Raw genomic sequence first — 15373 nt, forward strand, 5'->3', positions numbered from 1 at the left:
ACCTCTGTTATAGGGTTGTTGTATTCATAATAAGAGATGTGAAGTACCTGCATTCAATAAATGCTTACTATATAATTATCATTACATTCCACAAAGGAGACATAAGTAATATTTCCGCCTTGTTATTTTTGTACATACATTTTCTCAATTAGGTTGTAAATTTTTTGAAAACAGGAATCTTATTCTCATTTTGTATCCTCAGTAATGCCTAGTGGATTTCTTGGCATATATTTTTTCACTAAATTAGCAGAGCTTTAAATCACTAAGATTAAAATTTGGGAGCCTTGCTCTATAGGCAATTTGTAGTAATTATACATTTGGGGGTATGGTACAGACATCAAAAGTGTTATTAAAAAATTAATTGGATAGTTCCATATAAAATGAAAATAGATAAGAATTGAAAGTAGAGATTTAGAAATTGTCTATTTGGTCAACTTTCTAGAATCTTCCACGTTTTCATGGCTCCTTTTTTTTAAATTTATTTATTCATGAGACATTAACAGAGAGGCAGAGACATAGGCAGAGGGAGAAGCAGACTCCCCACAGGGATGCTGATGGTGGGACTCAATCCTAGGACTCAGGGATCATGACCTGAACCAAAGGCAGATGCTCAACCATTGAGCCACCCAGGTGCCCCTTGCATTTTATTTTATGTGCTGCCAAAGAGAGCACAAGATTTTTTTCACATTTGCATGTTTATCATGTGGTTTCAAAGAATCAGGGTTTGGTGTGGCAAACATTTGTTTTAAACGTGGGTGGAGAAATGCTTTTGTTTGTCATGTCTGGGTGAGTAGAGGAATAGAGACTGGGATTGAGCAGGGATTAGTATAAAGGCACTGAGTCACAAAACAGGTGCAAAAGGGGATCTAGAAGGAAAATGGGAGGTGCCCCAGCAGTCCATTTCCATTTGGCCTAAGGACCTGGTGTGAGATGGTCACTTAGCATGTCAACACCCAAGTGAAAAGGTCAAACAGCTGAAAAGTTGGCAAAACTCTACTTGTCCAGTTCAACCCTTTCCCCCCCTCCCCATATGAGCCACCTCTTACAGAAGAAAGAAGACAGAATGGGAATGAAAGAGCAGTGATTCTAGGGCCTTTGCTGTTGCACCTCTTCTCACCATCGATTAACAAATATAGTTTATTGCATTATACAAAGACTATCCCTATCCAGAGGGGCCATTGCTCTGTACCCCTGAGAGATAAAAGGCCTTGCAGAGTACTGTTGATTCATCTCCTGCCTTTGAAAGCTTTGTATTTCTTCCTAGCACACACTATACTAGAGGATAGGAAATCTTGAGAAATCCAAGTTTGAGAAAGTGTAGCTTTGTCCCTCTGAGGGAGACTATACATCAGGTTAACGATACTAAATGTCATAAATGATGGAGTCTAGCAAGCACTGTCAAACAAGCATCATTTCTTTTGTGATTATAGTGTTCTCTCCATTTCACTGTGCAATGGTTTAGAACCAGAGCTCTGCCAGAGGTACATCTGGGAAACAGGATATTTTTTTTTTTTTTTGGTCCAAATCATCAGCAATAGAAAGCCCTTGTTTAAATTCCTGTATTTATGAGACTACAAATTTCCCATTTTGTCACTTCCTCTAAATGACTCAAAGCATGATATCTGTGGTTGTGAGCTGTGATGTAGAAGGGATTTAAGGCCTTAGAAATATAAACAGAGCAGAATAAATAAGTACACTTGCTTGTATTTCCACACTTGCAAAATTTGAATAGACTTGAGATATTGACAGTGGAAACAGTCAGGCTACTGTCATTATAAAATGATAATGACAGAATATGAGCAGAAATCTAAAGATTGTAAATTTATAAATCCAAATCCTCTATCTCAGAAGGACATAACTGTAGGTTTTTATGGCCATGGAGCAGTGGGGGGTTTGTCGGTAGGCTGGTATGATCATCTCGAGACTGAATTTACAGATGAGACTTGTCTAGTTCATTTCTTTTACCCAGTTACCTATGTGTGTTTAAGGGGAGAGGTAATAAATACTTTCAGTGGGAAAAGCATAAGACTTGGATAATCAATCAGTTGGGGAATCACTTCCTGAATAATTAGATAAAATTTCTCGTTGCTCTTAGGTCATATGTATATAAACATTTAAATGGTTTAGAAACAGGGCAGGGGGGAGGAGCAAGATGGCGGAAGAGCAGGGCCCCCAAATCACCTGTCGCCACCAAACTACCTAGAAAACCTTCAAATTATCCTGAAAATCTATGAATTCGGCCTGAGATTTAAAGAGAGACCAGCTGGAATGCAACAGTGAGAAGAGCTCGCGCTTCTAGCAAGGTAGGAAGACGGGGAAAAAGAAATAAAGAAACAAAAGGCCTCCAAGGGGGAGGGGCCCGCGAGGAGCCGGGCTGAGGCCGGGGCGAGTGTCCCCAGGACAGGAGAGCCCCGTCCCGGAGGAGCAGGAGCTGCACCGACCTTCCCGGGGGAAAGGGGCTCGCGGGGAGCTGGAGCAGGACCCAGGAGGGCGGGGATGCCCTCGGGCTCCCGGGGACAGGAACAGAGCAACTGCGCGCCCAGGAGAGTGCGCCGAGCTCCCTAAGGGCTGCAGCGCGCACGGCGGGACCCGGCGGGACCGGAGCAGCCAGGAGGGGCTCGGGCGGTGGCTCCGCGGAGGGGGCTGCGCGGCCCCGGGAGCAGCTCGGAGGGGCTCGGGCAGAGGAAGAGGCTCCGTGCGGAGGGGCCTGCGCGGTTCCAGGAGCAGCTCGGAGGGGCTCGGGCGGCGGCTCCGCGGAGGGGGCTGCGCGGCCCGGGAGCGCGAATCCACCAGCGCAGGCTCCGGAGCACAGGGCGCCGGGACACAGCCCAGGATCCCGCCTCCCCCGGGACAGGCAGAGGCCGGGAGGGCCCAGGACAGCGAGGACGCTCCTGCCCCAGCTGAGCAGATCAGCGGCCCCGCCCCGGAGCCTCCAGGCCCTGCAGACGGAGTTCCTGCCGGAGCTGAATCCAGGTTTCCAGAGCTGCCCCGCCACTGGGGCTGTTCCTCCTGCGGCCTCACGGGGTAAACAACCCCCACCGAGCCCTGCACCAGGCAGGGGCACAGCAGCTCCCCCAACTGCTAACACCTGAAAATCAGCACAACAGGCCCCTCCCCCAGAACACCAGCTAGACGGACAACTTCCAGGAGAAGCCAAGGGACTTAAAGTACACAGAATCAGAAGATACTCCCCGGTGGTTCTTTTTGTTTTGTTTTGTTTTTTATTTTGTTTTTGTTTTGTTTTGCTTTTTGATTTGTTTCCTTCCTCCACCCCCTTTTTTTCTCCTTTTTCTTTCTCTTTTTCTTCTTTTTTTTTTTTCGTTTTTTTTTTCTTCCCCTTTTTTTTCTCTTTCTCTTTTCTTTCCTTCTTTCTCTCCTCTCTTTTTCTCTTTTTCCCAATACAACTTGCTTTTGGCCACTCTGCACTGAGCAAAATGACTAGAAGGAAAACCTCACCTCAAAAGAAAGAATCAGAAACAGTCCTCTCTCCCACAGAGTTACAAAATCTGGATTACAATTCAATGTCAGAAAGCCAATTCAGAAGCACTATTATACACCTACTGGTGGCTCTAGAAAAAAGTATAAAGGACTCAAGAGACTTCATGACTGCAGAATTTAGAGCTAATCAGGCAGAAATTAAAAATCAATTGAATGAGATGCAATCCAAACTAGAAGTCCTAACGACGAGGGTTAACGAGGTGGAAGAACGAGTGAGTGACATAGAAGACAAGTTGATAGCAAAGAGGGAAACTGAGGAAAAAAGAGACAGACAATTAAAAGACCATGAGGATAGATTAAGGGAAATAAACGACAGCCTGAGGAAGAAAAACCTACGTTTAATTGGGGTTCCCAAGGGCGCCGAAAGGGCCAGAGGGCCAGAATATGTATTTGAACAAATTCTAGCTGAAAACTTTCCTCATCTGGGAAGGGAAACAGGCATTCAGATCCAGGAAATAGAGAGATCCCCCCCTAAAATCAATAAAAACCGTTCAACACCTCGACATTTAATTGTGAAGCTTGCAAATTCCAAAGATAAGGAGAAGATCCTTAAAGCAGCAAGAGACAAGAAATCCCTGACTTTTATGGGGAGGAGTATTAGGGTAACAGCAGACCTCTCCACAGAGACCTGGCAGGCCAGAAAGGGCTGGCAGGATATATTCAGGGTCCTAAATGAGAAGAACATGCAACCAAGAATACTTTATCCAGCAAGGCTCTCATTCAAAATGGAAGGAGAGGTAAAGAGCTTCCAAGACAGGCAGCAACTGAAATAATATGTGACCTCCAAACCAGCTCTGCAAGAAATTTTAAAGGGGACTCTTAAAATTCCCCTTTAAGAAGAAGTTCAGTGGAACAGTCCACAAAAACAAAGACTGAATAGATATCATGATGACACTAAACTCATATCTCTCAATAGTAACTCTGAACGTGAACGGGCTTAATGACCCCATCAAAAGGCGCAGGGTTTCAGACTGGATAAAAATGCAGGACCCATCTATTTGCTGTCTACAAGAGACTCATTTTAGACAGAAGGACACCTACAGCCTGAAAATAAAAGGTTGGAGAACCATTTACCATTCGAATGGTCCTCAAAAGAAAGCAGGGGTAGCCATCCTTATATCAGATAAACTAAAATTTACCCCAAAGACTGTAGTGAGAGATGAAGAGGGACACTATATCATACTTAAAGGATCTATTCAACAAGAGGACTTAACAATCCTCAATATATATGCTCCGAATGTGGGAGCTGCCAAATATATCAATCAATTATTAACCAAAGTGAAGAAATACTTAGATAATAATACACTTATACTTGGTGACTTCAATCTAGCTCTTTCTATACTCGATAGGTCTTCTAAGCACAACATCTCCAAAGAAACGAGAGCTTTAAATGATACACTGGACCAGATGGATTTCACAGATATCTACAGAACTTTACATCCAAACTCAACTGAATACACATTCTTCTCAAGCGCACATGGAACTTTCTCCAGAATAGACCACATATTGGGTCACAAATCGGGTCTGAACCGATACCAAAAGATTGGGATTGTCCCCTGCATATTCTCGGACCATAATGCCTTGAAATTAGAACTAAATCACAACAAGAAGTTTGGAAGGACCTCAAACATGTGGAGGTTAAGGACCATCCTGCTAAAAGATGAAAGGGTCAACCAGGAAATTAAGGAAGAATTAAAAAGATTCATGGAAACTAATGAGAATGAAGATACAACCATTCAAAATCTTTGGGATGCAGCAAAAGCAGTCCTAAGGGGGAAATACATTGCAATACAAGCATCCATTCAAAAACTGGAAAGAACTCAAATACAAAAGCTAACCTTACACATAAAGGAGCTAGAGAAAAAACAGCAAATAGATCCTACACCCAAGAGAAGAAGGGAGTTAATAAAGATTCGAGCAGAACTCAACGAAATCGAGGCCAGAAGAACTGTGGAACAGATCAACAGAACCAGGAGTTGGTTCTTTGAAAGAATTAATAAGATAGATAAACCATTAGCCAGCCTTATTAAAAAGAAGAGAGAGAGGACTCAAATTAATAAAATCATGAATGAGAAAGGAAAGATCACTACCAACACCAAGGAAATACAAACGATTTTAAAAGCATATTATGAACAGCTATACGCCAATAAATTAGGCAATCTAGAAGAAATGGACGCATTCCTGGAAAGCCACAAACTACCAAAACTGGAACAGGAAGAAATAGAAAACCTGAACAGGCCAATAACCAGGGAGGAAATTGAAGCAGTCATCAAAAACCTCCCAAGACACAAGAGTCCAGGGCCAGATGGCTTCCCAGGGGAATTTTATCAAACGTTTAAAGAAGAAACCATACCTATTCTCCTAAAGCTGTTTGGAAAGATAGAAACAGATGGAGTACTTCCAAATTCGTTCTATGAAGCCAGCATCACCTTAATTCCAAAACCAGACAAAGACCCCACCAAAAAGGAGAATTACAGACCAATATCCCTGATGAACATGGATGCAAAAATTCTCAACAAGATACTGGCCAATAGGATCCAACAGTACATTAAAAAAATTATTCACCATGACCAAGTAGGATTTATCCCTGGGACACAAGGCTGGTTCAACACCCGTAAAACAATCAATGTGATTCATCATATCAGCAAGAGAAAAACCAAGAACCATATGATCCTCTCATTGGATGCAGAGAAAGCATTTGACAAAATACAGCATCCATTCCTGATCAAAACTCTTCAGAGTGTAGGGATAGAGGGAACATTCCTCAACATCTTAAAAGCCATCTATGAAAAGCCCACAGCAAATATCATTCTCAATGGGGAAGCACTGGGAGCCTTTCCCCTAAGATCAGGAACAAGACAGGGATGTCCACTCTCACCACTGCTGTTCAACATAGTACTGGAAGTCCTAGCCTCAGCAATCAGACAACAAAAAGACATTAAAGGCATTCAAATTGGCAAAGAAGAAGTCAAACTCTCCCTCTTCGCCGATGACATGATACTCTACATAGAAAACCCAAAAGTCTCCACCCCAAGATTGCTAGAACTCATACAGCAATTCGGTAGCGTGGCAGGATACAAAATCAATGCCCAGAAGTCAGTGGCATTTCTATACACTAACAATGAGACTGAAGAAAGAGAAATTAAGGAGTCCATCCCATTTACAATTGCACCCAAAAGCATAAGATACCTAGGAATAAACCTAACCAAAGATGTAAAGGATCTATACCCTCAAAACTATAGAACACTTCTGAAAGAAATTGAGGAAGACACAAAGAGATGGAAAAATATTCCATGCTCATGGATTGGCAGAATTAATATTGTGAAAATGTCAATGTTACCCAGGGCAATATACACGTTTAATGCAATCCCTATCAAAATACCATGGACTTTCTTCAGAGAGTTAGAACAAATTATTTTAAGATTTGTGTGGAATCAGAAAAGACCCCGAATAGCCAGGGGAATTTTAAAAAAGAAAACCATATCTGGGGGCATCACAATGCCAGATTTCAGGTTGTACTACAAAGCTGTGGTCATCAAGACAGTGTGGTACTGGCACAAAAACAGACACATAGATCAGTGGAACAGAATAGAGAACCCAGAAGTGGACCCTGAACTTTATGGGCAACTAATATTCAATAAAGGAGGAAAGACTATCCATTGGAAGAAAGACAGTCTCTTCAATAAATGGTGCTGGGAAAATTGGACATCCACATGCAGAAGAATGAAACTAGACCACTCTCTTTCACCATACACAAAGATAAACTCAAAATGGATGAAAGATCTAAATGTGAGACAAGATTCCATCAAAATCCTAGAGAAGAACACAGGCAACACCCTTTTTGAACTCGGCCATAGTGACTTCTTGCAAGATACATCCACGAAGGCAAAAGAAACAAAAGCAAAAATGAACTATTGGGACTTCATCAAGATAAGAAGCTTTTGCACAGCAAAGGATACAGTCAACAAAACTCAAAGACAACCTACAGAATGGGAGAAGATATTTGCAAATGACGTATCAGATAAAGGGCTAGTTTCCAAGATCTATAAAGAACTTATTAAACTCAACACCAAAGAAACAAACAATCCAATCATGAAATGGGCAAAAGACATGAACAGAAATCTCACAGAGGAAGACATAGACATGGCCAACATGCACATGAGAAAATGCTCTGCATCACTTGCCATCAGGGAAATACAAATCAAAACTACAATGAGATACCACCTCACACCAGTGAGAATGGGGAAAATTAACAAGGCAGGAAACAACAAATGTTGGAGAGGATGCGGAGAAAAGGGAACCCTCTTACACTGTTGGTGGGAATGTGAACTGGTGCAGCCACTCTGGAAAACTGTGTGGAGGTTCCTCAAAGAGTTAAAAATAGACCTGCCCTACGACCCAGCAATTGCACTATTGGGGATTTACCCCAAAGATACAGATGCAATGAAACGTCGGGACACCTGCACCCCGATGTTTATAGCAGCAATGGCCACGATAGCCAAACTGTGGAAGGAGCCTCAGTGTCCAACGAAAGATGAATGGATAAAGAAGATGTGGTTTATGTATACAATGGAATATTACTCAGCTATTAGAAATGACAAATACCCACCATTTGCTTCAACGTGGATGGAACTGGAGGGTATTATGCTGAGTGAAGTAAGTCAGTCGGAGAAGGACAAACATTATATGTTCTCATTCATTTGGGGAATATAAATAATAGTGAAAGGGAATATAAGGGAAGGGAGAAGAAATATGTGGGAAGTGTCAGAAAGGGAGACAGAACGTAAAGACTGCTAACTCTGGGAAACGAACTAGGGGTGGTGGAAGGGGAGGAGGGCGGGGGGTGGGAGTGAATGGGTGACGGGCACTGGGTGTTATTCTGTATGTTAGTAAATTGAACACCAATAAAAAATAAATTAAAAAAAAAAAAAAAAAGAAACAGGGCAGCCCCAGTGGCTCAGCAGTTTAGCGCCGCCTGCAGCCCAGGGCGTGATCCTGGAGACCTGGGATCAAGTCCCACATCGGGCTCCCTGCATGGAGACTGCTTCTCCCTCTGCCTGTCTCTCTCACTCTCTCTCTCTCTCACTCTGTGTGTGTGTGTGTGTGTGTGTGTGTGTGTGTTTCTCATGAATAAATAAACATCTTTAAAAAATAAATAAATGGTTTAGAAACAGATATCACTGATGGTAGAGCTATGGTACAAGAAAACTGTGCCAACATATTGGGGCAGAAAGAAATTTCAGCTGACTCATAATGAAATACAGTTCTCCAAAGTGTAATGCATTAAATCAGGCCCAAATGTTGATTTCATGACACTATATTAGTCAACCCTTAGAGACAGGGGGGTTTCAGATGCATTTTGAAAAGCAAAGTATGTTAACGTCAGACGAGATGGTAAAATGTCTCGGGCCACTGTAATTTGAAAGAAAGTTTGGTTAATTTCACTGACTTACACTTTGTCTTAAAATTTTGCTTGCTTGACAAGATTGCACCTTTTTCCTTCTGAGTCAGTGTTCAGGGCATGTTTACAGACACCTTCAGGCCCATGATGAAGTGTGACCACTTGGGATGAACAGCCATAAGTGTGCAAGTATTGTGCATTGCTAGGATCGAACACACTGGTAGAACAGTTTGCAACAGCTCTTCTTTACTCTGACAGTCTAGTATCAAAACTATGCTTAACCCCCTTGCTGCTGATTTTTTTGCAAGATGACTTACTGTTATGACTTGGCACATGAACGGCACGTCCCATGAAGATAGTTGACCATTTTCTCTGAGTAGGCATAGGAGAATAAGCATTTTATATTTAGGTATTTTGAGTTTCTGGGTTCCTATGAAGGATAAAAGTAGTCAATTTGCATTGATTTACATATTTTAGTACCAAAAGCTAAATTTATTTTTTATTCAGTAGATATTTAAAGAGGCAGGGTAATCAACATAAAAGAAAAAAATAGATGATCTTATGAGTTTATGTTCTAGTTGTGGAGAAGAAAATAGGCAAATGAAGACGTAAACAAGTTAGTTACAGATTGTAGTAAATGCTGTGAAAGAAATAAACAGGATTAAATAGAATGGGATTCTTTGAAAGTTCAGGAAAAACCTCCTCAAAAAAAATTATAATAAGGCTATAACCTGTCATGCAAAGGTCTCGAGAGAACATTCTAGGCAATGATCATTGTAAGTGCAAAGGCAGACTTATCTAGCTGGACTTAGTTGTTTGGACAGGAATAAAGGTGGATTATAGAGTAAATAGAAGGAAGGGCAGTAAGATATGAGGTCTGAGAGATACAAGCCCTGAGGAAAAAAAAAAAAAAAAAAGCCCTGAGGAAAAGATGAAAACTTGGGGGTTTGTGCTAAGGACAGTTGGAAGCCATTAAGCATTTGTAAGAGATATGATCTGATGTGATCTAAAGAAAAGCTGATTAACACCTGCTTTGTATGTTATATGTAGTATACACTATATTCTTATAATAAAGTAAGCTACAAAAAAGAATGTTAAGAAAATCATAAGACAAAATGCATTTACAGTGTATTTGTTTTTTTATAAAACTGCATATGAGTAGAGCCACACAGTTCAAACCTATGTTGTTCAAGGGTCAACTGTATCAGACTTTAGAAGCTTGCAGAAAGGCTCCCACAGAGCCAGAATTCAGGCCTTTTGGAAAGGGCACTCCTTAGCTGATACTGGTACCTCAGGAGCTTTGAGCACACATCCTGTAGAGCTGAGATCAAGCCTCGCAGGATGGAGGAATTTGCTGCTACATGGTGCTGGTCACTCTGAAGTCGCACATTGGTACTGATTCTGATGGGGTAGAAAAAAACTGCAGATTAAATCCAATTGCTATTACTAGAAGCAACTGATGCAGTCACAGATACATAAGGGGCAGCAGCTTCATTAGTAAGGAGTGAAATGAAAGTTGCCCTGGGACGTCTGGGTGGCTCAGTGGTTGAGTGTCTGCCTTCAGCTCCCAGTGCGATCCCGGAGTCCCTGAATCGAGTCCTGCATCAGGCTCCTTGCATGGAGCCTGCTTCTCCTGTCCCTGCCTCTCTCTGTGTCTCTCATGAATAAATAAATAAAATCTTAAAAAAAAAAAAAAAAAACAGCTGCGCATATCACGTCCACTCATATCCTATTGGTCTAACAGGCATAAACAGGTTTAAGAATAAATATGACTAATATTTGGTTAGCATGTAACTCAACTGGGGGGGAGCAGAGCTGCACCAATACTCTTTAAGAATAAGCTACAGACTGCAACCACCCAATGTCTTGAGCACTAGTCCGTTTCCTTTCCAGAGAATGGGGAGACTGCCCATTAATCTGGCAGTTGGTTTGTTCGGGACACTCTCTGACTTCTGGCAATGCTCTGATTTCCGGCTTCACCACTTGTCCCTATCTCCAAAAGCAAAGAATTCTGTTATGGATCAAAGATAAAATGTAGCCCTCATAGAATTACAAACTTAAGGGGACAGCTAAAGGAACCATAAGTAGGACTTAACAGGAGTAAAAATTCTTTTAAGTTATCCTGTCTTTCCCCACCCTTGCAGGATCTGGCAGGACCAGGGTAAGGACATACAGAGAAAGGTGGCTTAGTAAAGTTCAGTTTTAGACCTTAGCAGGAAAGGGTGTTATCCTCCTTCTGTGGTCCAAGTGCTAATCTCAAGGGCCAGGATCAGATACGGTCCTATAACAAAGAGACTAAGCAATGTACCACTGACCTTGTTAGTGCCTGGGTCTTGTGCTAAAGGAAGCCAAAGGAGTTTGACATTCAAAAATAGCCCCTCTCAGTTCACCAAAGTCTGAGTCTGGATGGGGTTTGGAGAAAAGAGCTCTAGCTTGTAGTAGACATGATTTTTTTCCCAGAGTGTGTTCATAGCAGTAGCACTTTTGTATGTGTCTGTGTAGCTAAGCTGGGACTGTACTTCCCAGAACTCCCATCCAGTTGTGAGTTAGGATTGGTCACAGAAATTGTTGAAGATAAGACAGAGGTGTAAAGCAGGAGCTGGCCTGCTCTGATGTCTGAGTTGGGGGCTAGGCACTTGCAGCATTTCATTTTCACTATGTCCATGGGGCAGAAGTCTGGCCCATAGCTTCTCAGGTCCCTTGAATCTCCTCCCTTACCCTCTTCCAAATTCCAGCAGTTCTAGAAGCACAGGAGGTAGGCTCCCTCTGCATATACCCACATGGTGGAGGTCAGAGGCAGCAGGGGACAGGGAGATTGCACTTTTCCTCTCCCGCAGCCCTGCTGACCTGTGGTGGCTCCAGGCTCACCAGGAGATCAGAGGCAACACCTCATGATAGACTTGTTCTCTAGTTCCCACAGCTGCATAAAGCCTAGCCCCCATATTAAATCACGTTTTCCATATCCCTTGAACTTTAACACAATAAGCTAAGTTATGTTGTGGAGACAAGTTATGCCTAAACCTTAACAGCCAGGTTTTATTTCTTGCTCATGGTTCATCCACGGCTCTGTTCTGCATAGTCTTCATTCCAGGAACCAGGCTGAAGGAGCCAGCCTCTGTTTAGAACACTGCTGGCCATCATGACAGATGGAAGGAGGGGAACCAAACACTGCTCTGAAGGCTCTGCCTGGCAAGAGCCTACCACTTCCTACCACTTCCCCTCACACTTCCTTACCCAAAGCAATTCCAACAGATTGAACCAAAAAATGAGTGAACAGAATATGTTTGTGGGTTTTTTTCCCTGGCACCAAATACATGTTATTTTTCCATATCAGTTTGGCAATTCTCCAACATCAACTGGGTGTTCAACAGTTCATTTTGGGCACTCCCAGAGTTACTACAGACCTGCAGGTGAAGAGCTCAATGCCACAAGATTGGCCCAACTTCAACGACAACTGGAGTTCCCAGGCTGCCCAGCCAACTGCAAATTCAAGGGTTCCTATGAGCCCCCCTCCTTGGTTTGACAATTTGGTACAATGACTCACAGAACTCAGGAAAGCTCTTAACTTAACCAGGTTATTGTAAATGATACAACTCAGGAGCAGCCAGATGTATTGGACAGGGTATGAGGGAAGTAGCCCCTCCATCACTCTCTGAGCACAACACCATCTGTACGTTTACCAACTTGGAAACTCTCCAAACCCCATCATTTAGAGGTTCTTATAGAGATTTATTTACATAGGTATGATTGATTAAATCATTGGCCCTTAGAGATTGAACTCAATCTCTAGCTCCTCTCCCCTCCCTAAAGGTCAGGGAGTGAGGCTGAAACCTCTAATCATGTGGTTGGTTTTTCTGGCGACTGGCCCCTATCCTGAAGCCATTTTACACTACCCCACCATAAGTCCTCATGGGTATACAAACGATAGTATATTCCAAGGATTTAGGAGCTCTGTGGCAGGAACCAGCTAGCTAGTCTGCAGAAAGTCAAGGATTCAGGTTTTCAGATCACCATGGTCTGGTGATGATTATTGTATTGTTCACTCAGCAGTGTTTTAGGGACCTGAACTGAGCACAAGCACTGTATTTGGAGTTATCTTAAAACCAAGTCATTATTTTTATTTTTAGTAGTTCTCCTTTGGGATCAAAATACTATATTTCACTTCAACAAAATGATAAAATATTTGAGAAACGAATGAGTTGAATATTGATTGGGTCACTTCTGAATCTTAATACTCAAGAGGAAAATTATTTTTTTCACTCTAATATCTCAAAAATAGGCACACTTTAAAGTGGCTGTGAAGAAAAAAAATAAAGTGGCTGTGAAGGATTGATATCACAAGTGCTTGAGAAATAAAGGACTTTACAGATTATGTCCTATATGCTCATAAAACAAGATACAGTTTTTAGCTATGGCATACTCAGTATCCCTAATATAATGATGCCACCAGAAGGTTTCTCCTTGTGTTTCAAACAAAACTAACTTGACAACTTATAAGATCATTACTCTTTACATGTGAAATTGTTTATCTACTTTTCTCCTACTAGGCTTTAAGCTTATTAAGTGTATGAACTGTACCTTGTTCATTTCTGTATGCCCAGCAGTTATTATAGTGCCTCACATAGAGTAACTGCTCAATAAATGCTTACTTTATTGCCATATTTTACCTATTTTAGGATGCATGTTTTTTTCACATTTCGACATGTCTAAAATTGGGATGCATCTTACAATTGATAATGATGTAAGTTATGGTCAGCTAGGTTTGAAAATCTTCAACCGATACCTCCTGGTAAAATCAAGAAAGCACTAAACTCACAACATATTAGATTTAATGCAGTGTGGGTAACTAATAAGTTAGTAAAAGATTACCTTCCTCAAGTTGTTATGATATTGATTCAAACATATTTTATAAAGGGTGTCATGAATATGACCTTAAAAATCCTTTTACAATTCCACAGCCTCATAAATTATATAGTTTCATTCAATTTATTATCAGCTTTTTTTTACTTGTAAGAAATGGAATTTATCATTTTAGCCAAGTTAATTACCATTATTCTGCTGTGTAATTGAGAATTGGGCCCTTCAGATTCTGTTGTCCTTCTAATTCATTCTTTTACAATTTTCTCAGAAGTGCTAATACGTGTTTCACATAAATTTTTGTTTTTGTATTAACTCACTTATTATATATTGAGTGCACATAGTAACATATTCTGCTAAAAGCCATGGAGATTGATATTTTGAAATATCCCTGTTCCATCTGAGACCCTAAAGCCATAGGCAAAACCTCTACTAAGCAATTAGCATTTGTTTATAACAACCAACACTCTTCCAAGCTTTAGTAAGTAATCTCCTATTCTGTTTATGAATTTCAGTTTACTTATATGTATGTGCTGCCTTGTTTTGTCTAATTCATCACTCAAAAATTTGGTTGTTTTAATAGCTAGGGGGAGAAAGATTTCATTATAAACTGCATGACCATATTTGTTTAATTTGAAAGGATTTGGAAAAAGGAAAGAGGCATTTTAAAAACAAAAAACAACTGTATTTTGTGAGTGAGGTATACAGATGAAAGGAATAAAAAAAAAGTTTGATTTTTAAAGAAATAGTCTGCTTTTTATAGTAGATGATCAGAAATGCCAACTGAAATTCTGCACTGGGCCATGTCATCATATGCAGCATGACAAACTTTTACATAATCCCAGTGGTCTGCAGATATCCATAAAGGCAACACCTTACACATAAAAAGAGTATTTAAATGTATCTACTCTTTCCCAGTTTTTTAAAATAAAAGTTTACTACAGGGACACTTGGGTGGCTCTGTTGGTTAAGCATCTGACTCTTGATTTCAGTTCAGGTCATGATCTCAAGGTGGTGAGACTGAGCCCTATATCAGGCTCCATGCACAGCAGGGAGACTGCTTAAGATTCTCTCCCTCTGCCCTTCCCCCCACACCTTCTGTCTCTCAAATAAATAAATGAATAAATCTAAAAAAAAAAAAAAGTTTGTTATACATTGAAAGCCAAATATGGGAATAGAAGTTATTTTAGGTAAAGGTCAAGTGGTCTCTTATGAGTATTTGATATTATACTCTTGGCATTTATTCCAGGGAGATGTAAATTTATGTTTACACAAAAGGCTGTATAGGAGCACCTGGGTAGCTCAGTCGATTGAGCGCTAACTCTTAATATCAGTTCAGGTCGTGATCTTAGAGTCATGAGTTTAAGCCCCATGTGGATCTTGCCCAGCATGGAGCCCATTTAATGCTTCTCTCTCTTTCTCTCTCTCTTCCTCCCTCCCTCCCTCTCAACCCTCTTTTTCTTTTTCAAAAAGGAGTGGGGGATGTACCTGAGTGACTCAGTTGGTTGAGCATCTAGCTCTTGATTGCCACTAAGGTCATGATCTTGGGGTCCTGGGATTGGGCTGGTATAGGGCTCTGCAGGGAATCTAGCTCTTGATTGCCACTAAGGTCATGAT

General features: G+C 41.3%; 1 protein-coding gene and 1 long non-coding RNA gene across 3 annotated transcripts in view; one reads left to right on the plus strand and one right to left on the minus strand.

Moving 5' to 3' along the window:
* Window positions 1-15373, plus strand: part of CPA6 (carboxypeptidase A6) — a 329838-nt gene that overhangs the window by 187567 nt on the left and 126898 nt on the right. The window lies entirely within an intron of this gene.
* LOC140619987 (uncharacterized) overlaps window positions 1-15373 on the minus strand; it is a 49791-nt gene that overhangs the window by 30276 nt on the left and 4142 nt on the right. The window contains exons 2-3 of the long non-coding RNA XR_012019744.1: window positions 10190-10300; window positions 9217-9329 (exon numbers count right to left, since the gene is read on the minus strand). This is a non-coding gene — a long non-coding RNA (uncharacterized lncRNA). The remainder of the gene's footprint in view (window positions 1-9216; window positions 9330-10189; window positions 10301-15373) is intronic.

This window comes from Canis lupus, chromosome 28 (genome assembly GCF_048164855.1).
Source record: "Canis lupus baileyi chromosome 28, mCanLup2.hap1, whole genome shotgun sequence".
In the NCBI taxonomy this organism is placed as follows: Eukaryota; Metazoa; Chordata; class Mammalia; order Carnivora; family Canidae; genus Canis; species Canis lupus.